Consider the following 24,920-nt stretch of genomic DNA (forward strand, 5'->3'; position numbering starts at 1 on the left):
CACTGGGTGTGCAAAAGGGTGTGCTCGAAGGCCTGGCAGAGAGGAAGTGACACATGGGGGACACGACCTGAGAAGGGGGTGCACTTGCAGAAGAGGAGCTCTGCTAAGAGTGTCCATCTTGGGAGAGTGCAGAGAAGAAGGGATGGCATCTGTCTTGCTTGGCCTCGTGTGGCCTTGGTTCTTCACATACTGTGTTGAAACAGACAAACATTCATTCTTTAATGCATACTTTTGGGGCTGTGACACTGTGCTAGGTGCTGTGCTGGGTCCACTCAGTGCTTTGAAGACAGCCACCAGAGGTGGGGCCAAGAAAAGCAGGGGGCAGGATGTGGGGAGCAGTCTGGTAGCTGCTACTGACTTGACTCAGGAGGCAGTGGGAATGATTCCCTTGTGCCCTGTTTGCCGGGGAGGCTGGCCAGTCCCCGGGCAGTCTGGGATGGCAGGGGGCCAGCTGCAGCCAGGGCCTCTCCCTTCCTCTCTCTACCATGGGATGGCACACTCAGGGACTGGGGGAAGTCCCGAGACCGAATCCCAAAGTCGGGGCATCATTCTACTCCTGGCCACAGCTTCTCAGCAGGAATGTGTGTGTGTGATTGTTCCGCTTGTTCTCACAGGGCCTCCCAGGGTGTCGGGCGTCTCCTCCTAGTGCTGCTGCTGCTGCTGCTGCTTGTAGCTGCACGTATTAGCTTTGTTTCAAGAATTGTCATGGAAGACTGCAGTGTTGCCGAATGAAACTTGTCTCTGGCAAGGGAGTGATAGATCTTTTCTGTTTGTTTCTTGGGGAAAAAAAGGCTGGAGAAAGTAAGTTCACCATTCTTTGGAAATTATATTCTTTTTCGTTTTTTTGGTGACAATTGCCCATGCCGAGCTCGTTGGCTGTCTGATGCACCCACTGTGGAGAGTTCTGTGCTCAAGAGCCTGGCTGACGAGTGATTATTGTTACATTGAGGTGTGAGTCGCATACTGTGAAATCCATCCTTCGAAAGTGTACAGTTGAGTGGTTTTTAATATATTCACACAGTTGTGCAGTCACCACTATGATCCCAGAACATTTTTCAGCACCCCCAAAATAAACCGTGTACCCATTAGCAGTCATTCCCCCCACTCTCCCAGCCCATGGCAACCACAGACTCACTTTCTCTCCTTGTGGGGTTACCTGTTCTGGACATTTCCTATAGATGGAAGCCTACAACATGTGGCCTTGTGTGGCTGCCTTCTCCTACCTAGCCTAACGTTTTCAAGGGTCATCTGCATGATAGCAGTGTCAGGACTTCATTTCCTTTCTGTTGCCTAATGATAGTCCATTGTATGGCTATATCACCTTTTGTTTATCATTCATTGTCAATGTATTTATTTTCAATCAACTCCAAAGGGTTTTTGGTGTTAATTGTATTTTAATCAATGTTTTAGCTCTTATACAGGAAACTCCTCCGTTAATTTATCTTAATGAAGTGTGTTCAGACTGACTTTGGAGAAAAAAGGCAAATCAAAGTCCTCTTAGGATATAGAGACAAATTTGTCTTTGAGGGCCTCCTTAGCCAAGCGGGGGGGACACATTTGGGCCAGGCCCCTCACAGAATGGTGGGGGGGGGGGTAGCAGTGCCCTGAGGAGCCTCACACCTTTCTGCTTTGGCCCTTCGTTCCCGCAGCACTCAGGCTGCTGGGGGCCCTCCCCGGCTGTAGGCAAGGCCCGTATCTTCACCATGAGAGCTCGGGTGTCTTGTGCGCTCCTGCCAGCTTATGTTTCCAGTATCCTCCACACCCCCGATCCACAGCTGCCTGGAGCCCTCTCCCTGCAGGGGCAGTGGAGCATGCAGATGTCATCTTTGGCCCCTCTGAGTTTCCCAGCCGTCCCACCTTGCTTTTTAGTGCCACTTCTGCCCATCAGATTCTTACACATCCTGCAGTGCCCAGTTCAGTTCATCTGTCCTTTCCTCTAGGAAGGCTCCTGAAGCCCCCTTCCTCTGGGCTTTGGCAAGGTTTCATTTGTATGTCTCTTGTGGCCAGGAGTGTTTCTTATAATATTTAACAACAGAAGAGGTACAAGTACCAACAAATCAGAGCAGGTCATGTCAGTGCCAGGCAGGTATTTACTTGTGGCTGCTGGGTTCTGGAGATTCCGGGGGTCTTGGGGAGGGGAGGAGACACTGAGGCGTGGCCATGCTGCACATGCCAACTTAGTTCTGTCTTGCTTGTGTGGACCAGTTGCATCAAAGTTGGCTCTGCATCAGTCACTTTCCTGTTTAAAACTGCATGCTCCCTGTGGCTCAGGCAGAGCCAGTGAGGTGCCTACTCACTGATGCCAGGGAGACAGACAGGGAGTGGAAGCCATGTGCATCTGCATCATTTGGTTCTTCCAAAGCCTAGATCACTCAGCCCCTAAACCAACCTAGCTGAACACGAGTCTTAGACACATAACCAGCGGGACATTACTGATGGCAAAGTGGGAGACACGGACACCTCCCTCTCCCAGTGAAAAAGTGGCACGTTCAGGGCAATGGGACACCGGCCTAAAGGAGTTAGTAGCACCTGGTCTGTGTTGCCAGTGTTGCATTTGGTTCGCCTCGTCTCTCTCTTGAATGTACTACTTTCCACTAGCGTACCCCATTTGTCTCCCAGCCTTCATTACTTAGAACAACTGTATTTTTCATCCTCCATCACTGTCATGTTTGTGCCTTCCAAAGTTGTGGGTTGAGAGGGGGACTCACCATGGGCACACAACTTAAGAGGCACCTAGGATGGAGTCGTCAGTTTAATAGTTGATTGCAGTGTGTCAAAAATAAAAACAAAGGCAAACAATTCCATGTGGAACAAAGTATCAAAGTTGTAAGTAGGGAGAGCATCAGCATCACAGAGATCCTTGTGAGGTCTCCTGCCATCGTCACTTGTGGGGGAAATGCTTGTTCTGGGCCCTCGGGAAGCTCCAGGAGTGCAGGTGGAGGCTGTGCAGACACTCTTTCCAGCTCCACATCCAGGAAAAGGACCACACTAGCTCCAATTCTTACCAGCCTGTCCTGAAAAACCTCTCCTATAATGCAGGGGGCTGTACACCATCATTTCCAGGGAGCAGTCTCTGTTTATGGGTTGTTAGATCAATAGTCACAATTATTAGATGTGAACTATGGCTCTGTTTTTTCCCCTGTCTGTGTCTATCTCTTCCTGTTTTCTAAGGGCTGCTGCTGTGACATTAAGTCATATATAGATAATAATGTACTTCCTATTTTGGAGCCAGCCCAGGTTTCATCTCTGCTTGAGTCTCCTCCATGCTGCTCAAAATGGTGCTTTTCTCAGTTAAACAGAGTTGACTCAAAGGCCAAGCAATGGGGGAGCCATCCTCTTTTGCTTTATTTTCTAAGATGCAGGGAGCATCTCTCTGTGGTTTGAGATGCTTCCTGCAGAGTGGGGATGGTGGAAGATGCCTCAGACACCTTCTCAGCAGAGTCGCAAACTCCCTACATGGAATGGGAGGGTATGTGAGCCCTTCTTTCCTAGGGGTGCGGGTGGTGGTGGTGGTGGTGCAGCCCACAGATCTCTTCTTGAACTGTGGATGTCTTCTCTGTTTCTGGCCAGGTCATTGTGTTTGAGTTGGAATATCATTGGCTGCAAATCATCACTCTTCATAAAGGTATGTAACATGTCCCATGAGATAAGCATATAGAAGATGTCAGGCTAAAAAAAAAAAAACCAAACTTTTTTTTTTTTTTACTCTGTGTTCTTAATGATATATTTGTCTTTAAGCACATAGTTAAAAAGAAATACTACATAAAACTGGGTCTGACCCAGTTCAGTAATTCTCTTGTGTGCTTAACAACACTGTTGCTTTTGTCAAAATATTTGTTGCAGTTCATAATGGCTGTCAGAAACCAGGTCTGCAGTCCATGTTTGACTAAACATAAAAACAACCTATAGGAAATTTGTGGCTTTGTAAGCATTTTTTCCAATGATAGACCTAATTAAAATGAAGGTGTGAATTGTTTAGAAATATTATGTTAGCCCAAGAGTCTGTAAAACTAAATGTACAGTAGATTCTAAAAAGGTATTTGATACAGATCCTATTTATAGCACTTGTACTGATCACCCAAGGGTAGCGTTTTTCAATGAGATTTACAAGGGAGCGTGGACCTTGGACGACGTATTTACACACATATTTGGCTTTCCAGTGTCCAAAATAGCTGAGAGCTGGAGGGTCTGTCAGATAAGCCACGGAGCCATGCTCTGAGAGGTAACGTGTTTCTCTGTTCCCGTAGCAAATCTTTCTGTAAGAATGAAACCAGAGATGTTATCTGCCAAAATGCAGTGAGGGACAGGATGCAAGCTAGAAAAATGATAGCGTCGGCTGGCTGGGAAAAGCAAAATCAGCGTCAGGGCCAGTTTAAAATAATGTGCCTGATTCTTCTGTCCCAGATAAGAACAGGCATTTAGGGCAGAGCAAATGTTTAGGTTCTGCAGCCATCTTGGGGGCTGTGGGAAGATCCTGAGAAGCCAAAGGATGAAGATGGGCTTTGTCAGTGGCACTTAGACCGAGAAGTTGGGGGAGGGGTACAGTTAAGGAGGAGGAGAGCCACAGGAGCCTAAATGGTCACTGCGTGGTGGCCTGTGGGAAATGCCACTATAAGAGGCCAACAGGTATGGGGCAGAGACTTTTCTCCTGGTAGACGTGGTAAACATGTATGCAGGGAACTAAGCTTGCAGAAGGGAGGTAGGGGGAGTTCTGTTTGATTAAGGGGGAAAATACTAGCACATGGAGTACCTGCTGTGCACAACGCCAATCACATCTACTGTGTTATCCAGTTTTTTGAAAAAGTGGACATGAGCCCCACTTCTTAGATCAAGAGTACTTGGCTTGGAGAAGTTGAATGACTTACTCAAAGTCATGGAGTTTGTCAGCAGCAGACTTGGAGACAGGTGTCATTCTGGGAGTCCTGGCACCCACTCGGCCCTTCTGGGTGTGGTGCTGCACTGGTGGCTGAGTGGCCCTGGAATGGCCACTCTGGGGAATTTGTGCAGAGCCTGTATGGGGCATAGGGAGGAAGCCTTTTCTCTGTTTTGGCTTGCAACCAAGTGAGGCTCTTTTCAGACTTCCATTGCTTTAGCTGTGGTGACCACTTGGTATTCATAGCCATGGCAGAGCTTTTCTGCATATGGTGGTGATGTACTATGTCGTTTGAATATAAGGATACATAAGGCAGAGGGATTGGTACAAAGAAGACCATGTCAAGAAAAATGGTGCCTGTTAAGTTCGTTTCTTTTTTTTATATAAATTTATTTTTATTGGTGTTAAATTGGCCAACATATGGAATAACACCCAGTGCTCATCCTATCAAGTGCACCCCTCAGTGCCCGTTACCCAGTCACCCCCACCCGTTAAGTCTGTTTCTTGAAGGGGAGCCTTGTGGCAATCTGGGCCAGGGACATGGCTTTAGGGAAACTGCAGGTGCTGCACTTAATACACTGACACTCACACTGGAAGGTGGTTCCTATTTCAGTTCTCTTTTTAGTAAGTAAGTACTATTTATTATTTTATTAGTTAGCCATTTGTTTTGAGATAATTGTAGATTTGTTTGTGGTTGAAAGAAATAATCCAGAAAGATCCCATGTACTTTTTATCCAGTTTCCCCCAGTGGTGACATCTTGCAGATCACAACGAGGATATTGATGTAGGTACAGTCAAGATGCAGACCATTTCCATCATCACAGGTATCCCTCCCTGATGGTCATGCTCACTTTTTTCTTGCCCTCCTCTTCTTAACTCCTAGTAAAGGACCAATCTGTCCTCCTGTTCTAGAATTTGTGATTTCAAGAATGTTAAATGAGTAGAATCACACAGCATGTTAACTTTCTTTGCTCAGCATAATTCCCTGGAGAGTCATCCCAATTGTTCTGTATATTAATAGTTTGCCACTTCTTATTGTCAAGTAGTATTCTATGATATGGATGTATCACAGTTGGTTTAAACTTTCGTCTGGGCTGATTCCAGTTTTTTGCTCTTATAAATAAATCTGTTATGAACATTTGTGTACAGGCTTTGTGTGGACAGAACTTTTCCTTTCTCTGGGATAAATGCCCAGGAGTACAATTCCTGGATTGAAACTGCCCAGCTCTTTTCCGGAATGGCTGGACCACTAGACACTCACACCACCAGTGTATCTAGTGGCTCCATGTCCTCACCCGTGTTTGGTGGTGTCACTATTTTTTGTTTTTGCCATTCTGATAGGTGTGCAGTGATATCTCAGTGTGGTTTTAATTTGCATTTCTCTGATGGCTAAAAATGTTGAACACCTTCTCATGAGGTTGTGAGTCTCTGAGTACTGTTTTCACTGTCTTATAAGTAGGGGCTTTCACAGAGGAAAGATTCTTCATCTCAGTGAGGTCCAGTTTATCAGTTTTTCTTTTATGGTTCATGCTCTTAGTGTCAAGTCAGAAAACTCCTTCCTATGCCCTAGATCCTAAAGATTTTCTCCAGTATTTTCTTCAAGAGCTTTATGGCATTAGAGTTTACACTCCACTTGGTTTCACATTTTAAGTTCATTTTTGTCTACGTGAGTTGTGAGGTTGAGGTTGACTTTTATTTTTTTTGTACCTCTGGATGTAAGTTACTCCAGTATAATTTGTTTGAAAAAGTTACATACTCCCTCCCCTGAATTGCATTTGAACCCTTGTTCAAAATCAGCTGGGCATATTTGTGTGGGTCTAATTCTGTTTTTTTTTTTTTTAAGAATCTATTTATTCGTGAGAGACACATACACACACACACACACACAGAGAGAGAGAGAGAGAGAGAGAGAGAGGGGCAGAGACACAGGCAGAGGGAGAAGCAGGCTCCATTCAGGGGGCCTGATGTGGGACTTGATCCCGAGTCTCCAGGATCATGCCCTGGGCTGAAGGCAGTGCTAAACCACCGAGCCACCCTAAGGCTAATTAGAATTAGCTAATTAGAAGGCTAATTAGAATTAGCCTAATTAGAATTAGCCTTCTAATTCTGTTTTTAAAGAAAATTCTGTTGATCTGTATGTCTGTTCCTCTATTAAAAGGGACACAGTCTCGATCACTGTAGCTGTGTAATACATTTTCAAATCAGGTTCACGGATTTGATTCTTTCATTTTATTTCTTCCATTTTCATTTTATTTCTTCCATTTTATTATCCTTTTTTTTAATAGGTTGAAACAATTTAAATTCTTTAAATTTTTTTTTTATTTATTCATGAGGGACACAGAGAGAGAGAGGCAGAGACATAGGCAGAGGGAGAAGCAGGCTGCCTGCGGGGAGCCCGATGCAGGATTCGATCCCAGGACCCCAGGATCACGCCCTGAGCCAAAGGCAGAGACACTCAACCACCGAGCCACCCAGGCGTCCCACATTTTATTATCCTTTTTCAAAACTGAGTTATTGCAGTTGTTTACCTTTCTATATAAATTTTAGAGTACTAGTGTCTTTGCTCTTAAAAAGTCTTACTGGGATTTTGATAGGACCAGCTTAAGCCTGTGTCGCAGTCTGGGGAGAATGGACATCTTTACTAAGGTCAATTTTCCAATCTGTGGACATAGTGTCTCTTTCTTTATTTAGACTTTCTTTGAGTTCTTCCATCAGTGCTTTGCACTTTTCAGCATATAGGTCCTGTACAGGTTTCATTAGATTTATACAGAAGTATGTCATTTTTTTTGAGTGATTATAAATGGCATTGTCTTTTAAGTTTGGTTTCCAGCTGTTCATCGCTAGTTATAAAAGTTGAATTGACTTTTGTATGTTGAACTTGTATCAGATGACTTTGATGAATTTATTAGTTCTAGGAATCTTTTTTGGGGGGTAGATTTCTTGGAATTTTCTACATAGACAATCATGCCATCTGCAAAAAGGGACAGTTTTATTTCTTCCTTTCCCATCCTTATGTCTTTCATTTCCTTTCTTGCTTTATCGCACTGGCTGGAACTTGCAGTACTCTGTTGAATCAGTGTGATGAGAGGCATCTTTGTCTTGTTCCCGATCTTAAGTATTTCAGTTTTTTGCCCTTAAGTGTAATGTCAGCTGTAGATGTTTTGTAGATGTTCCTCATCCAGTTGAGAAATTTTCCCTCTATTTCTGTGTTCTGAGAGATTTTAATCACATGTAGGTTTTGACTATCATCACAAGTTTTTCCTACATCAGTTGGTGTGATTGTGCAGTTTTTCCTCCTTTACTCGTTAATATGGTGGATCCCACTGATCTATCCCTGGAACTCTGGTGTATGGTTCTTTCTATATTGCAGAGTTGTTTGCTAATATTTTTGTGAAGGATTCTGCCTCTGTCCGTGAGGCATGTTGCTCCTAGTTTTCTGTTTTGTGCTGTTTTTGGTTTTGGTGACAGGGTAATGCGTAGATTCATAAAATTAGGAAGTCTTCCCTCCTCTTCTCTTTTCCGGGGTTATGTAGAATTGATGTTAATTCTTTTTAAAATATTACATAGAATTCTTCCGTGAAACCATCAAGGCTTGGAGAATTCTCTTTTGGAAGTTTTAAAATTACAGATTCAATCTGCTTAATAGAGTGCTATACAAATGATCTTTCATATTTGGCAAATTGTGGTAGTTTGTGCTTTTTGAGGAATTTGTCCATTTTATCTAGGTTATTTTTTTTTAAGATTTTATTTATTTATGAGAGAGAGGCAGAGACACAGGCAGAGGGAGAAGCAGGCTCCCTGTGGGGAGCCCGATATGGGACTTGATCCCAAGACCCTGGGATCACGACCTGAGCCAAAGGCAGATGCTCAACCACTGAGCCACCCAGGTGCCCCTAAATTTTCAAACTTACCTGAGTTTCACATTTATTCTCCTAATTCCCTTTTTATCCATTTGATAGCCACAGGGTCTGTAGTGATATCCCTGCTTCTTTCCTGATACTGCTAATTCATATCTTCTCTCTTTTTTCCTTTCTCAATATTTGTAGGGATTCTGAAAGATTCTGGAAGAACAAGCTTTTCTTTTCATTGACTTTGTTTTTTTTTATTTTCCAATTTTATTGATTTCTTCCCTTTTTCTTATTACCTCCTTTCTTCTGCCTGCTTTGGGCTTCTGATGTTTTTCTTTTACTAGATTCTTGAAGTAACTTAGATTATTGCTTTGTGGCTCTCTCTCATCTAATACAAGCCTTTACTGCTCTACATTTCCCTCTGTGCACTGCATTAGCTGCACCCCACAAATTCTGAGATGCTGTATTTTCATTGTCACTCACTTTTCTTTTTTTATTTATGATAGGCACACAGTGAGAGAGAGAGAGAGAGAGAGAGAGGCAGAGACATAGGCAGAGGGAGAAGCAGGCTCCATGCACCGGGAGCCCGACGCGGGGTTCGATCCCCGGTCTCCAGGATTGTGCCCTGGGCCAAAGGCAGGCGCTAAACCGCTGCGCCACCCAGGGATCCCCATTCACTCAGTTTTTTGTTTTGTTTTTAATTTGTTACCCTTGACACTTCCTCTTTGAACACATAGGTTACGTAGTAGTAGTATGCTGATTCATTCCAAGTGTTTGGAGATTTTCCTGCTAGCCTTTTTGTTATTGATGTTGAGTTTGGTTTTACCCTGGGCAGAGAACACATTCTGTATGATTTCACTTACTGCTGAGGTTTGTGTTATGGCCTGGAAGATGGTCTCTCTTAATGTGACATTCTGGATCCTGGCAGGAAGTAAATATTACACAGTAGGTTAAGTAAGTAAAAGTTAAGACAAGAAGTACTACCTTTGTAGACAGTGACTATAAGATGTAAGGAAAATCTATAGGATACTTTAGTATTGAGAGGAAAGGCATGCTTGGGAGAGGTTCCTGCCTCATTGGAGAGGCTGTGGCTTGGCTCTCGAATAGCAGAGAAGCTTGCTGGTTTAGCCAGACTAGAGCTTGCCTACAGTTGCTGGGTAAATGATAAGCCACATTCTAGAATGTAGGAAGTAAGCAGGTGATGGACAATAGGAAACATGGGTGTATATTGGGAATCGGCACCAGTGGTTTCAAAGGCCTTTGGAGCTAATGGGCTGCATGGGTAGGAGGTGGAGTGGTTCTCTTGGATGTCCCAGCCATGGGTGGTCTGTGCACAGGATGTAGAAGTAGCTACACAGCCATGTGACTCTCTGGCCACAGGCACAGACTACATGCAGGCTGAGCAGGAGCTTTGGTTTCCATGTGTGGGGTTGCAGACAGCTTAGTGCCAGGCTGAGGCTGCAAGATTGCAGGGGGAATGCATCTGGGGACATTGGCAGGGGTAGGCTCCAGCAGATGTCTTTGTACCCACACCACTGACCCTCTCCTTGGCCCCTGCTGAAAATTACAGGAAGCCTCTTCTTCCTGGAATGTTCCTTAACATTGTGCCTTTAAAAACTTAAAGAAATTGCATTGTTTATCATACAGCATATGTCAAAGGGTGAGTTTGGTGCTAAGAGGCAATAAATTATTAAACTGACATGGTCTGTCCCTGTGGTCACTCAGTTTCCATATGCATATTGGGACTTCCTTAAAACAATAATTAACAACTCTATATTTCTGCTTAACAAAACACATCTTTCCTTCTTACAAGTAAAGAAATTTTAACTCTTTCAAAATGAGAACAATCATTATATCTGTCATGGACTATATTAATTACTCTTCAAATTCAGTCAAGGGCTTCCTGAATATTCTCTTCCCTGAAGAATGGGTTGTAAAGTTAACCTCCCAATAACTCATGCATAAAATTTAAAAGTGTGAAGAAGGAGAAAGAAGTAGGGGATGATTAGTATATGTAAATAGACTCATTGGTATAGCATGCATAGAGATCACACACAAAGCTTTTCCAACCTTCATTTCTGCAGGTGGCCATGAAGATGTGGTCCAGATCTATGACTTTCTTTGGTGATCCGTTCCATAGATTCCTTGCTCTCAGGGTATGACCTCAGCTGCTCTCAGTTCTTTACCCTTGGAGTATCTAGTATTCCTTGAAAAGTTCAGTATTTACCTTTTATTCCAACTATAGTCACTCTAGTATGTGGCCAAAGGTCCTTCTGGAAAAGGCTAGAAGGAAGATCAACAGTGTTTCTTACGGCAATAGTGTGGGGTCCATTTTCCAGGAGATCTAGTAGGTCTGTCATTCAGGGGCCTCTGGTCTGTGAACTGACTTAGGTCTGAAAACTGGATGAAAGGCCTTGGTTCTCCATTTGGTGACTCAAGTAAGTTGTTTACTACCACACTTAGAGAGTGTTTCTTGTTATATAGATCAAGCAGTGTCCTAGCAGGCTGACTACCTTTTTCACTCTTGGTACACCATGATCAATCAGCCACTCCTAAAGATCTCTGCGTCCCAGAGAATTCTGATTATTGACACGTCCCTACTGCTGTGTGGTTGACATACCTACTTTGCCTTTGACAACTAAGTGCTGCCACTTGGCCTCTGTTATACTGAGATTCAGGCATCACATTGAAATCAAGGAGCCTGTCCCAAGGGTGGCATCCCCTATGGTCACACTTGGCCTGAGAAAACAGCAACCAGAAAGGTTTTCAGAGATGCCAATGGCCCCTCACTAATGTATTTCTCAAAGTCCTTGGAATCCATTCCCATGTAGCTGTTCTCCACATTTCTGCTACTATGTATTAGCAAAGGCCTTCAGCTGTTTTGGTGATTAAGCTATTTCCTCCTGGGTCACACTGTATACCTGATGTCCTCCCCACCTCCATCATGCTGAGACTTGATTCTAGTTAGGGGTCTCCTGGCAACAGGGAGTGGTTAGGGTGGGTTGGGAGAAGGAGCAGCCCCCTTTCAAGGTGTCTGCCCCAAATGAGGGTATCACAGGGTTTTTAAGCTGACAGAGACGGGTCGTCTTGGACAGTGGAAGGGAATCTACTGCTGCTACTAAGAGAGGCTCAGGATGACTCAGACTTTAACATTGTCAATTTCTTGAGGTCCAATAAGATGTTTTTATTTCATGTTTCAAGGATCTCATTTTTCCCCTATTAATGACCTTATTTTCACATGAGAAACTTGGCAAGACTGTGAATTCAGCTACCATTTTAATCAACAACTTGCACTATTACATTTTGTGTTTGATTTTCAGCAATGTCAGCCCTGAGGTTATAAGAAAGAAGAGATTCTTTTAGGGCTGTCATGGAGGCTGTCTGCTTCTTAGACCATGACTTGAGGTGGAAGTTAACAGACCTGAGCTTGTCATTTTCTCTCTGTAAGCACTCAAGGGCACTCAGAAACATTCATCCCACACCATAGCCCTTGTCGTCATCATTACTGCCACGCAACAAGAGCGGAAGCCACTTAAGCTCGCAAGGCACGTGCTCCAGTTGGCACTTCATCACAGTCAACCACAGATGATAGCTTGATTAATTGTGGTGGTACTGCATGTCATGGGTTACAAGCAGCACATTTCTCATTGGCAAGGAGCTCAGCATGACACTCAAGTCTAGGGGCATGACCACATCAGTTCCCAGATCCCATCTTCAGGATTCTGTCTCTTGGGACCACTCCTAGAATTCTGTAGTAGTTAGTGTCTAATCAGGAGACAGAAACCACAGTAGGTGACACTCTGGAAGTTAAACATAGGAACAATGAACTATAATAAAAGACCAACTATAAGATATAAAGCAACTCTGTGTGATAACCTAGGGTGAGAGAGAGTACTCAAGAAAGGGCATACTTGGCATTCAAGACCTCATTGGAGAAGCTGTGGTTTTGCCATGGAACAGCAGAGAAGTTTAGCTAGACAGGAATTTGTCTGGAGTTGCTGGGTGAACAGTAGGTAATACCCTGGACTGTAGGCAAGAAGCAGGAGATGTGGGTGTGCACTGGAAATTTGGATACCAGTGGGAACAGAGGTCTTCAGAGCTCATGGGCTATGTGGAGGGGAAATAGGTCTTGCTGAAGGGCAGCCACTTTGTGTAGGGCCCCCCATCCCCAAGCTACAGAGATGCTGTGCTTGGTCTGCTGGGCCCTAGTTTCTCTGTCAAGAAGGCTGCGGATACAGCATCTCCAGTCTGAGGCTATACTGTTGCAGAGACACCACATTTGTGGCCTGTGGTTTAGGCAGACTCCATTGGCTATCCCCATATTGAGTATGTGGTTGCTCTCTGTATGACATCATAGACCCAGATGACATCATAGACACACAGTTCATTGGAGTCCACGGTGTCACTATTTTACCATTTGGAGTGAAGTGTATGAACTTTACCTCCTTTTACCTTCCTCCATTTCTGGCGCCCCCAGACTGTTATTTTTTGTTTCAACCATCAAACATCATTTAAAATGTTCTAAAGGAAATACTATATTACCTATACTTTTACTCTGTTACTCTTTTTTCTTCTTGATGTTCCAAGTTTCCTTCTTTTATTATTTCCTTTTTCTTTAGAGAACTTCCTTTAGCTTATTCCTCTAGGATAGGTCTGCTGGTGACAAATTCTCTTGGTTCTCTTTTGTTTGAGAATGTCTCTATTTCCCCTTCATTCAAGGAGGATTTTTTTTTTTTCTGGCTCTAGAATTTGGGTTGACAGTTCTTTTATTTCAGGCCTTTCAGAATATACCATTTAATCCTCCTGGCCTCAAGTTTCTGAGGAGGAATTTGCTGTCGTTAGAATGGTTTTTACCCTTGAAGTAAGGTGTCACTTCTCTCTCATTGTTTTCAAGATTTTTTTCTTTGTTTTCAGAGTTCAGAAGTTTGATGTATTTTGGTGAGAGTTTCTTTGGTTTTATCTCGTTTGGGGTTCATTAGCTTTCTGAATCTGTAGGTTTTGTGTCTTTTGCCAAATTGAAGTTTTCAGCCATTATTGAAGTACTGTTTGAGCTTATTAGTCCCCTTTTACTTCTCTTGCCAGGACTCTGATGACATGAATGTTATACTTTGTTAGTCCCACAGGTTTCTGAGGCTCTGTTCATTTTTTCAGCCTGTTTTCTCTCTGTAGTTCAGACTGGGAATTTCAGTTATTTTATCTTCAGATTGATTGATTCTTTTTTCTGTCCCTTCCATCCTGCTCTTGAGCTCATCCATTGAGTTTTGAAAATTTTGGTTATAGCATTTTTCAGTTCTGAAATTTCCATTTGGGGAGCTCCTTCGTAGCTCAGTCTGTTGAGTGTCTGCCGTCGGTTCAGGTCATGATCTCAGGGTTCTGGGATTGAGCTGTGCATCGGGCTCCCTGCTCAGTGGGAAGTCTGCTTCTCTCTCTTCCTCTGTGCCTCCCCTCCTGCTCATTCTCTCTCTGTCTCGAATAAATAATAAAATCTTTTTATTTTTATTTTTATTTATTTATGATAGTCACAGAGAGAGAGAGAGAGAGGCAGAGACACAGGCAGAGGGAGAAGCAGGCTCCATGCACCGGGAGCCCGATGTGGGATTCGATCCCGGGTCTCCAGGATCGCGCCCTGGGCCAAAGGCAGGAGCCAAACCGCTGCGCCACCCAGGGATCCCAAATAATAAAATCTTTTAAAAAAATTTCCATTTGGTTGTTCTTTTTTCCCCTGAATATTTTTTTATTTGTTTCAAGCATATTCATAAGTGTTCATTGAAACATTTTTATGATGGCTGCTCTAAAATCTTTGTCAGATAATCCAAGGGGCACCTGAGTGCCTCGGTGGTGAGTGTCTGCCTTTTGGCTCAGGTTGTGATCCCGGAGTCCTGGGTTCGAGTCCTGCCTCTCCCTCTGCCTATGTCTCTGCTTCTCTCTCTGTGTCTTTCATGAATAAATAAATAAAATCTTTAAAAAAACCCATAATTCCAACATTTTTTTTGCATCTTAGTTGGCATCTATGATTTTATTTTCAGTTTGAGATTTTCCTATATCTTGGTATGACAAATGAGTTTTGATTGAAACGTGAACTTTTTGGGGTCTGTTATGAGAGCCTGGGTTGATTAAACCTGTTTTAATTGGGTTTCTTTGATACTGCTCAGCAGGGGAAGTGGGTAGATAGAAGGCCAGGTTGCTTACTCTGTCTTGACCTCAAAGGGGGAGCTTTTCATTAGTCCTTGGGAAGGGTGATAGTTGGGCTCCCCACTAGGCCATCACTGCTATCTCCTAGTGCCTGGGATAGATAGGATGCCTTGTTACTGTTCTCATGGCTTCCACTGCCACCATGGGCAAGGGTGGCCTCCTTGCTGTCAGGCAGTGGTGAATGTCCCAACTCTTCCCGCAGGCTTCCTCAGACATCACCCAGCAGGTAGGGAAAGTAAATAAACTATGGCACACTCACACATAATGGTGGTGTACCCAGCAATAACAAGGATGAACTAATGAAACACGCAACAACATGGATGCGTCTCAGAGGCATTATGATGAGTGAAAGAAGTCAGACTAGAAAAGTTACATAGTCTATAATTTCATGTATATGACATCTGGAAAAGGCAAAACAAGAGGGATAAAAGTAGATCTGTGGTTGCTAGGCTAGGGGAGGGGAAGGGGCTAATCAGAAGAGGTGTGGAGCAGCTGGGAGGAGGGGGTATTCTTCTGTATCTCTGTTCTCTTGGTGGATACACAATTGTGTCTGTTTATCAAAATTCATAGAGCCATACACTTAAAAGGTAAATAGTACTGCATGTAAATTGTAGCTTAATTGAAAAAATAAAACTCACTGTAGGCTAGCACTGCTGAAAGATGGAGGTTTGAGGAGTATCAAGGGTAATCTTCATGGGTGCCAATCGACATAACTTTAATGAGTAGAGCCCACCGGCCCGTTATATGGATCTGTGCATTGCATTTAGTGCACACAAGGTGCATATGCTCAAAGAATGCCTACCCAAATGTGGCATTCCCAGAGTGGGCAGTTGAATAGGTAAGGGTTAACTTGTAATTCTCTGAATTCCATGAATATTAAGGACCCTCTGTCCTACTCTGCTTTGAATTCAGCACATCTGTTTGCTGTTTCCCTGCCTAATGTATTTATATAAAACAGTAACCATCACCAGTAACATATTCTGAAATGTTATTTCATACTGTAAAACACCCAAGTCTATTTATAACCTACCAGGCGATCATGAATTGTGGTGTTATGTACCATTTTATTTTATGTCTTCTGAGCTGCAAGGGGTCATGATAAGCCTCCAGTGTGGTCAGGCCTGTGCTGGGGAGAACTGGTGTTAGGATGCATGACATCTAGCAAAGGTGACCTTTGAAGTTGTGTTCCATGCATAAAGGGAGGTGGTCCTGGAGGATGGTTCTCCATTTTGGGTTATCCCCATAGCTTGGCCAAAAAGAGAGCTTTAAACTGAGCTTTTTCCATCTGCCAGAGAGGAGAGTCATAGTGACAACGATGAGAAGGGCAGGCCTCTTGTCATTTAACTGAGAAGGGTGCCTCTGTAGCTATAATTTTTGGTCGTTTTGTACCTAGACGTTTTTCTCCCCGCTTTGCAGGTGAGGAAACAAAGACCCAGGGAAATAGATTTTTCCCTGAAAGAACCGCAAAATATATAGTCGGGTAGGTTGGTATCTATGAATGTATTTATTTCCTTTCCATTTAGTGTATTATGTGTCAAGCATGCCAGACACATTCCCACCTCAGGGCTTTGGCATTGCTGTTCTGCTGCCTGAAAACCATCTTTTGCCAAATGCCACTATGGCTCACGCCATCAGGAGCTTCCTGTGTTTAACATCACCTTCTAGGCGATGCTCACCTGACCTATCCCATTGAAAGTGGTAACCCTCCCTCCCTGCCTCTGTCTCCCCCCACACCTATCTCACCTCCCTCCCGCCCTTCCTTACCATAACACTTATTTTTGGATGCATTACATTATTTGTTTTAAAAAACTCTCTCACCTGTGTACTGGTGTATTGTAAGAGAAATCAGCACATGAAATAGCACCTGACAGACTAGATGCTCTATAAACATTTGAATGAATGAAAAAAATGAGTTTTTCAATAGGTGGAAGCTAAACTGGAATCCTCTATTTAATGTCATCCTGAGCAGTGCTAAATCTACCACTTTTTTTTCTTTTAGATTTTATGTATTTATTTATTAGAGATACAGAGAGAGAGAGGCAGAGACACAGGCAGAGGGAGAAGCAGGTTCCCTGCAGGGAGCCCGATGCGGGACTTGATCCCGGGATTCCAGGATCACATCCTGAGCGGAAGGCAGGTGTTCAGCCGCTGAGCCGCCCAGGCGTCCCTGTTCTACCACCTTTTGTTTGAAATATTTTACTAAATAAACCGAGTTAATGGAGATATCCTGACAGCTGATGAGACTCAAGTGTGCCAGAATGTACAGTATTTTCTAAGCCAGGGAGAGTGGGAGATGCATGCTGCCAACTTTCTTGGCCAGCGAGAGCTCTCCAGTGTGTCCTGTGGCCTCTCTTCTAGCTGTTTCTTTTGCATTCCAACAAACAGTTTTGATCTCAAATGAATGTGAAAAAGTATGCTAGTACTTGAGCTGTATTAAGAACCAGTGGAAGATAATCTTGCTATACCTTAAAATGCTAATTTATGAGCTCTGTAGGCCCTTCAAAGAAATGGGCGAGAGAACAGGGCAAAGATCAGGTACAGAGGCCATCATCGACACTGAGTTAGCCTGGAGGGGGTGACCAGCGGTGGGAAAAGGGGAGCTGAAGAAACTCTACATCAAGACCTTGCAATATTTGAAGAAAACAAAGTACAGTGCCACTGCCAGAGGAACTAATCAATTCTGACCCTTTTCAGTGCTGATGCAGTTGTCTATCCCAGCAGTGTGTCCCAGGAAAGGTGGGTTATCGTGGAGTAAGGTAAAAATCACCACTGGTCAAAATTACCCTTAAAATTCCTCAGGTGGGCACCATGTTGCTATTATACTATTCAATTAGCTCTTACCACCTAACAAACCACCCCAAACATGGTGGCTTAAAATAACAACCATCTATTTAGACTTAGGATGCTATGGGTCAGTATTTTAGGCTGGGCTCAGTTGAGAGGGTCTCGTCTTGGCTGGGCTTATTCATGTATCTGTGGGGACTGGCTGAACTAAGGTGCTGTCCCTAGAGGGCTTGTCTTGGCTCCACATGGTCTCTTGTCCTCCAGGTGGCTAGCTTGGGCTTGTTCTCATGGCTGGGGTGGAGCGGAAACATATGAAGTTCTTGAGTGCTAGGCTTGGAACCAGCTCACTATCACCAATGCCACTCTGTCACCCAGAGTTGAGGGGCAGATAAAAAAAAGTCTCCAGATCTTAATGGGAAGAGCAGCCAAGTCCATTGCAAAGGCTGCTGGAAACATGGAGGTATGAAGGATTGAGGCTGGTGTTTACAGCCTGCTAACAGTGTCTCTCAGTACCTCAGACTCAGTCGGTTTTTCTTTGGGTATTGAAGCTTATCTTATTTCCTTGCTTGGTCAACACATGCAATAGGGGACTTGTCTGTTCAGTGCATGGTGCACAAAAAATCCTGCTAGCACTGGGATTATGCTCAGCAGTGAGGTGCTCATTGTGTGAGAACTAAGTGGGCTTCAGGTTTGCTCATTTTACTCTGCTTTTTGCTTATGGAGTTGACATCTGGGGCATTGCTGAGAGATTTAAATGATTATTTTCTTTCTTTCTTTCTTTTTAATGTTTATTTATTCATGAGAGAGAGAGAGAGGCAGAGACATAGAGGGAGAAGCAGGCTCCTTGCAGAGAGGCTGATGTGGGACTTGATCCCAGGACTACAATCTTGCCCTGAGCCAAAGGCAGATGCTCAACTGTTGAGCCACCCAGGCATCCCTGAAATGATTATTTTCATTTTTGTTCAAACTCACCACATGTTGTGGCTCTGCTGTATGAAATTTGGGGTTTTTGAGAGATGAAAGACTGGAGCAGCACAGTGTGGTCTGTGTCAAGTGAGGAGTCTCTTTATCCTGGAGTTCTGTGGACACGAGTCTCACCTGCTCCTCATACCTGACAGTGTAGGGACACAGGAGCTAGGGGGTGTCCTCGCTTTCACTGGTCCCTGCTTATGGTTGACTTCTTCTTTCTTGGGGGACAGGGTGGGCAGTCACTGGATGGGTCACTGAATCTGCTACGGGGCAGACACAGCTCTTCATCCAAGTTAGGCCATTTCTTTATAGTCTTCTCCAATGCTGCAGTTTATTCATTCAGTAGTTAATTCATTGAATATCTACTATGTTCCGGGCAGTGTTCGTGAAACTGGGCCATCTGGGCCATGATTAATAATGTACAGCCATTAAATGTAATGACTCGGAGACTCAGAGTTTCATAGCATGAAAAGACAGAGCTCGCCCTGCAACTTGGACACACGTAGAGCAGAGCGCTCCTTAACTCGGCCTGTGGTTGACTGGCTCTTTTCTATAGCCCTCCTCTTGGTTAGCAGGAGGCAAGAAGAAAAGTTAACATTTATTTATTGAGTTGGTACTCTAGGCCAGGCACACTTTTAATTCACTTCACTCTCAACCAACCTATGGGGGAGGTATTACTATTTCCCTGTTTTACAGTGAGGAAATTAAGTCACAAGGAGGTTGTGCAGGTGGTCCGAGGTCACAGCATGAATAAGTGCAGAGTGGGATTTAGACCCTGCCTCCCAAGCCTTCTAACTACTCTGCAGAGTAAATTAAAATAAATGTCTAGTCTCCTTGTGTCCCCTCATCTCCTATCCTTTTGTCCCTCACCTACCCACAGTATCTCCAGGATGGCATCTGGTGGTCTACTCGGCCCATTTGGGGGGGGTCTGTTACAGAGTTATTCTTTCTACCGGATGCCCACCTTCCTAGCACCTTGTGAGCCCCAGGCCCGACCCTATCCAGCCCTTGGAAGGACCTGTGGCAGCTCAGGATGGCTCAGCCTCTGGGGCCTCTCTCTGGCCATCTCCTTGCAGAGGGCTTCAACAGAGAGATGGGGGACAGCCTGATGTTGCCCAAGCTTGTACCCTCTCCTGTCCTGCTTGGTTTCCTCTTCTGGGCACCTGACCCCCTCACCATCTTCCAGGGCCAGAAAAATTGAAGCACTTTCTTCTCTTTTCTATATAAAAATTGAAGCATTTTCTTCTCTTTCCTATATAAGTGTCCTGGGTCTGCTGTAACCAAGTCTCCCTGGGACACTGGGAAGTTTGAAACAATAGCAGTGAGGTTTCCCACAGTCTGGAGGCTAGAAATCAGAAATCCTGGTGGGGGCAGGGCTGGGCTCACTCTGCAGGCTCTTGGGAGGCTCCTTCCCACCTCCTGCAGCTTCTGGTGGCTCTAGGCCTTGGCTTGTGGCCACATCCCTCTTTCTTGGCCTGCACTGTCGCATGATCTGCATGTGGCTATCAGTGTGTGCCTCTGTATCTACCCTTTTATGTGTACACAGGTCATTGGATTTAGGGCCCATTTGCCTTCATGTGCAGGTCTTCTCACCTTGGAGCCTGAAACGTCAAATAAAGAGAGGTAATTGTGAAAAACTTTTCACCCTCAACAACAGTGTCTGCTCTCAAGATGATTGTCTTACCAGATATCCTGTTTTGCAAGCTGGAAGCTGAAGCTTACCTTGTTTCTCAGTGTCTGTCCTCCTCCTTTGGGAGGGAACATGCTTCCCAGCAGCTTGCCCTTGGGCAAGTCTCTCCCCCCTCACAGCGGCCCCCTCCCCTGTAACACCAGCAGTGCCTTCTGAAGGGGAAGCCTGGTGTGTACTGGGTAACTCAGCCCATGGAAATGATCAATGCATGGCAGACACTAAATAAGGCTCAGTGATGCCACTTCAAACCTGTAAAAATTCTCATCTCTTTAGGCTGATAGATGCCTCAGGCTGACCAGAGGGAAACTGATTAACTTGGAAAAGGAAACAAGAGAGAAACATCAATGACTGTAGTGGATTGTTCCCCTTTTGCACTTATGATAAGAGCCTGTTGGTAGTATCTCTTTTACCCTTCTTGTTTATCCCCATTTTACAAATGAGGATCCTATAGTGAGAGGAACTTGCTGCGGCCATATGGGGAGCCTGATGCGGGACTTGATCCCAGGATCCTGGCATCATGACCTGAGCCAAAGGCAGACGCTCAACTACTGAGCCACCTGGGCGTCCCAACTACTGATTTTTAAACTATCTCCATAGTTTTGCCTTTCCCAGAAAGTCAGATAGTTGGAATAATATAGGATGTAGCCTTTTCTGGCTTGCTTCTTCCACTTAGTACTATATGTTGAAGGTTCCTCCATGTTTTTTCATGGCGTGATAGCTCATTTTGTTTTAGTGCTGGATGATACTCCATTGTCTGGATGGACCACAGTTTACCCATTTGCCTACTGAAGGACATTTTGGTTGCTTCCAAGTTTTAGCAATTATGATGAAGGCTGCTATAGACATCCATGGGTAGGTTTTTTTTTGAATGTAAGGTTTTGGCTTATTGGGTAATGATTTAGCCATCCCCCTATACCGTTGTTATTATTATTATTAGTTTTTACATTTTAAAAGTTGTAAGATACACATAACATACAATATATCCTTTCAACCACTCTTAAGTGTGCAATATAGTGGCACTGAGTACATTCACATTATTTGTATACCTAGCTCTCTTTTAAAGTTACTATGTTCCAGGGCTCCTGGCTGGCTCAGCTGGAAGAGCATGCAACTCTTAATCTCCAGGTCGTGAGTTCAAGCTCTATGCTGGGTGTAGAGATTACTCAAATAAATAAACAAACTTAAAAAAGAAAAAAAACTTGAAAAAAATGAAGTAACCATATTCCAGCAAACCCCAGTTTGCTGGAGGGCCAAAGAAGAAGTAGGGCTCTGAGAGGTCCCCACGGCACAGCAGGTGACAGACTGTTGTTTGGGAAACTTTTAGCTGAAACAGTGGATTCAGCACTAGATTGTTCCTGAAAAGTTCAATGTGTTTAACATGTTGGGTACATATCTCCAATGCCTTCTCTTTCAGGGCCCCAAACATTCATTTTTAGAACCTATCTGTGGCATTTCCATGCTCTTTCTTTGCCCAGGCCCCTTTATGGGTTGTTTTTTTAAAAAGGAGGCTTTGGAAATAGTCACTTTCTTCCTACAACTTTCTCCCGCCTCTCTGTTCACTTTCCTGTAAGCTGCACACATACCAAAGAGTATTGCTAGCCTGGGGGGCTCTGAGGAGGTGGGGGCAGCATATGTGGCAGGATGGAGGAGGCAAGGGGTCCTTTAAGCTCTCCGCATAGCAAACCCTCAGAATGGCAAGGAGGTGAGCACTTGGCAATGAGTCTTGCCAATCAGGTGGTCTTCCCAGAGCCTTCCCTGACATGCCTGCTTTCTCAACCTTGTGCCTCAGTTTCCCCATTAGCCCAGTGGGGATAATACGACCTGCTACTGCCTTGATTCAAAGTAAGAAAAATTAGTGGTGGCCCTTTGAGGTTTCCCTGAGAAATGTGCCATCTCCCTGGAGGGAGGTGTCAGTTGGCTCATTATCTTGCCGGCAGGGATCAGCTGCTCCTAAAAGGCGTCAATTTTGCTGTGATCACAGAACAGGCTGCAGAGAGAGCAAAATAATCATCGTGGCACGTGTGTCAGAAACGTAACACTCTTTTCCTGGAATTTCTATTTTGAAGCCCCACGCTTGTCCACGGCAGTCTGGGCTTCTTTTCTCCTTTCCCCAAGGATGGGCTGATTTCAGGGGGCACATGGTGCTCAGCCCTCAGGGACCCCCAGGACCCCAGGACCCAAGTTGAGTTTTCCTGGTTGCTCCGGGGCCCCTCTGTGGGGCTCAGGTATTCACTCTGTAGCATGGGAACCATGTAGGCTTCCTCCATCTTGCTTGCCTGGACATGCATCATGGGCTGTTTTTGCTCTGTCCTGGGCCCTCACCTGATTGCCCCAGGAAGTGGGGTTCAGGTCACCCCTCTATTCAGCTCTCCCTGAAGCCAACTTTGGAAGGCTTTTTTTCCTTTCACTACTTCTTCCTCCCACCTCCTCCCAATTCAGGGGCCATCATAAAAGAGGATTGGGAAATGGATTTCCTCCTTAGGCTTTAGGCTCTGGAATCCAGAAGACTTTATTCTGTTTGTATCATAGCAACTCCAGGGAGAGCCCTGCCTACCCATCTCCCCCTGCACTTGTTGGAGCCAGCTTTGGGTAGCACTGTGGGACCAACAGCTTTCTAGGGCCCCCAGAGCTGCCCAGTGTGTACACTTGGCCATCTGCATAGCCAGCACCTCACTGCGTCAGGAGGACCTTAGGTGTATGACAGCTCTCTAGCTGTGTGTGTGTGTGTGTGTGTGTGTGTGTGTGTGTGTTTATATTTTATTTGTTCATGAGAGACACACAGAGAGAGGCAGAGACACAGGCAGAGGGAGAAGGAGGCTCTCTGTTCAGGGAGCCTGATGTAGGACTCGATCTCAGGACCCAGGGATCATGACTTGAGCCAAAGGCAGACACTCAACTGCTGTGCCTCCCAGGTGCCCCTGATGTATGTTATATTTGATTTCTCATCATTCCTCCTTGGTATCAAGCTCACCTGCCCCATGACACACATTTTATAGCTTCCTTCATCTCATCTTTCTCTCTCCCCTACGAGTGTTCCCTGGGATTACCTCCCAAACAGAATCCTCGTGATGACATCTTTTTTTTGAGGAACCTCACATGAGATAGCATTTCTTTTCAGAAGCAGTGACTGGGGCCTGCTGACTGATGCTGATGAGGGAAGAGGTGGGGTAGGAGGGAAGAAAGGGTGGGGAGGACTCACTGGTTAATAGTGCACAATATCAAGGCTTATCTGTAGAAACCTGGATAAGTGGAATACTTACTCCCTGCCTGGTGCTGCACTCAGTGTTCTCACAGACTATTTCAGATGATCCTCCCTGTGGCTCTGGCAGAGTGACCTGTTCTCAGAACTGAGGGATCTGGGTCTCAGGGATACCTGCCAGGAAGCCAAGGAAGCAGGGACAGGAACTCAGTCTGATGGTTCCCCTGGGAAGCTAGTAGAAAGGACACAGCATCTTGAGGTGAGCCATTGTCTTCCCTCAACATCAACACTGAGGAATTCCAGTACCCTCTAATGATCTCTAAAGATTTTTGTCTTTAAATCTTCCTTCAGAAAGTGATAACATGTCAAATGTTTTGAGGCGAGTGGCGTGGTGGCGTGAAAGCCATAATTTTAGGTCTATGTGGAACGGAGGATGGAAGAGTTGGTTTCAGGATTAAAAAAAGACTGGCTTGGGGCCCTTGAGTGGTTCACTCGGTGAAGTGTCTGCTTTCTGCTTTCGGCTCAGGTCATGATCCCAGGGTCCTGGGATCAGTGGGGAACCTGTTTCTCCTTCTCCTTCTTCCTCTGCCTGCTGCTTTAACTTACATTCTCTCTCTCTGTTGAGTAAATAAATAAAATCTTAAAAAAAGGAAGACTGGCTTGTAGCATTTGCCAACTTCTGTGGTGTGAATACCCCCACCACAGCAAGTCCCAGGCTATGAACATGACATCACAGAACCTGAAGTTGGGAAGATACAGTGACATGGAGTGCCACACCATTACATGGCATTTCCATGAAGCCAATGCAGTCAACATAACTAACCCCAGAGCACTGATAATGGTAAGATATAATAAAATATAATTAGCAAGTGATGAGCTTTAAGTATTTAATACCTTTTTTTTTATTGAGGTAAAAGTCATGTAACATTAAACTTACCATTTTAACTATTTTAAAGTGGACATTTCGGCAGCATTCAATTACATTCATAATGTCATACCACTGCCAGAACATTGTCATCACTGCAATAGGAAGCCTTGCACCCAAACGGTTATCCACGCATACCTGTACCTGTCCATCCCTGGCAACCATTGTAGTCTGCTTTCTCTGCCTATGAATTTACCTAGTCTAGATTCTTCATATAAATGGAATGCTACAATATGTTACCTCCTGGGTCTGGCTTCTTTCACTCAGCATCATATGTTCAAGGTTCATCCCTGTGGTAGCATGTGTCAGCACTTCGTTCTCATTATGGCTGAAAAATACCCCATTGCATGCATCTTGTTTATCCATTCATCTGTCAGTAGACACTTGGGTTGTTTTCACTTTTGGGCTGTGTTGAATTGTGCCGCTATAAGAAGCATTCA

General features: G+C 44.5%; 1 protein-coding gene and 1 long non-coding RNA gene across 15 annotated transcripts in view; one reads left to right on the top strand and one right to left on the bottom strand.

The window, feature by feature from the left end:
• ZNF831 (zinc finger protein 831) overlaps positions 1-24,920 on the top strand; it is a 129,112-nt gene that overhangs the window by 12,350 nt on the left and 91,842 nt on the right. For 10 of the 13 annotated variants that reach the window (XM_038572754.1, XM_038572755.1, XM_038572756.1 and 7 more), the window contains exon 3: positions 3,571-3,625. The exons of 1 other annotated variant lie outside the window; for it this stretch is intronic. The gene's annotated coding sequence lies outside the window, so the exon portion shown is untranslated. Of the gene's footprint in view, positions 1-3,234; positions 3,470-3,570; positions 3,626-5,609; positions 5,698-24,920 lie in introns of those variants that run through there. 2 more of the 13 variants (XM_038572745.1, XM_038572746.1) reach the window with 2 other exon arrangements.
• Positions 1,417-9,871, bottom strand: LOC111092061. 2 transcript variants are annotated; one of them, XR_005378076.1, is made up of 3 exons: positions 9,706-9,871; positions 4,109-4,256; positions 1,417-3,669 (listed from the first exon to the last, which is right to left on the bottom strand). It is a non-coding gene; the product is annotated as an uncharacterized LOC111092061 (long non-coding RNA). The 2 variants fall into 2 exon arrangements; XR_005378075.1 differs by having other exon boundaries at positions 4,145-4,256; positions 9,706-9,866.

This window comes from Canis lupus, chromosome 24, assembly GCF_011100685.1.
Source record: "Canis lupus familiaris isolate Mischka breed German Shepherd chromosome 24, alternate assembly UU_Cfam_GSD_1.0, whole genome shotgun sequence".
In the NCBI taxonomy this organism is placed as follows: domain Eukaryota; kingdom Metazoa; phylum Chordata; class Mammalia; order Carnivora; family Canidae; genus Canis; species Canis lupus.